A 1,348-nucleotide genomic window follows, 5' to 3' on the forward strand; every position below is an offset into this window, starting at 1 on the left:
TCGAGATAATCAATATGAAGGTAATGGAGCTGTAGAGACTTATCAAGAAAGTAGTTCGAAAAGGTGAGACAATGAATGATTGAATTGAAAATGTCAAGGGAAGACTAACGGATGTGTTAAGATTTATCCAAGCAATAGATATGGAAGTTTCACACCATCATTACCAACAGCTTCAGAGCATATATAAGTCACATAAAAAACTAATCTCCTCCCGAATAGGCCTTGTAAGTCCCAACGGTACCGACCGGCCGCCGTGTCATCCCTAGCCCATAGGTGTCACTGGATGCGGATATGGAAGGGCATGTGGTCAACACACCGCTCTCCCAGTCGTATGTCAGTTTACGAGACCGGGGCTGCTACTTCTCAATCAAGTAGCTCCTCAATTTGCCTCATAAGGCCTGAGTGCACCCCGCTTCCCAACAGCGCTCGGCAGACCGGATGGTCACCCATCCAAGTGCTAACCCAGCCCGACAGTTCTTCACTTCGGTGACCTGATGGGGACCGGTGTTACCACTGCGGCAAGGCCGTTGGCATATAAGTCATATACTAACTTGAAGAACGGTTTAGTGTATGACATCATGTCAGTGGCAAAGTGGAAAGGCTATTTGATGGAAATTACGACTGCTAAAATTAGGACAGTTGTAATGAGAATGTCTCTCAGAAAAGTGCAGAACCAGTAACTGAAAGCCTGAATAGGTTCTCACAAACTATGGATGAGGGCAGAAGAGCAGGAGAAGAAGAAGAAGTAGAAGAAGAAAACACTATTTCCGATTACATTAACAAACACAAGGACAGAGAATTAGACACCGTATCTGAGATCAGCAAGGATGAGCCATATATGTTGTTTACCCATTTTATACGTTTAACTCTGACATACGGCCGGGAGAGCGGTGTGCTGACCACATGCCCCTCCATATCCGCATCCAGTGACGCCTATGGGCTAGGGATGACACGGCGGCCGATCGCTACCGTTGGCCCTTCATGGCCTGTTCGGGTGGAGTTTAGTTTTAGTTTTTTATACGTTTAACTAAGGATGCAGCACAGACTGGGAATATAAAATCTGAAAGGTTACTAGGTTTATTAAACTTAATATTCTTTAAAACTTCGAGTCCTAGAAAAAAAGCAAATAATACGTAAATAAGCCAAAAACGCGAGAAAAATCACGAAAAGGATGAAGTGGATAAAATGAGGGGAAAAATCAAATCTGAGGGGGTACGTCAATATTGAAAGGCGAAAACCAACTGAAATAGAGATAAAAAGATTATAGTATGTTGTTCGTGTGCATCTGAGTGATTTTTGCGAATTTATTCGGACTTAATTCTACGTATTTATGTATTTTTTTCGTATT

General features: G+C 42.7%; 1 pseudogene; it reads right to left on the reverse strand.

Moving 5' to 3' along the window:
* Positions 1 to 414: 414 nt before the first annotated feature.
* LOC126279161 (5S ribosomal RNA) lies at positions 415 to 532 on the reverse strand (annotated as a pseudogene).
* Positions 533 to 1,348: the final 816 nt, after the last annotated feature.

Source organism: Schistocerca gregaria, chromosome 6, assembly GCF_023897955.1.
Source record: "Schistocerca gregaria isolate iqSchGreg1 chromosome 6, iqSchGreg1.2, whole genome shotgun sequence".
In the NCBI taxonomy this organism is placed as follows: domain Eukaryota; kingdom Metazoa; phylum Arthropoda; class Insecta; order Orthoptera; family Acrididae; genus Schistocerca; species Schistocerca gregaria.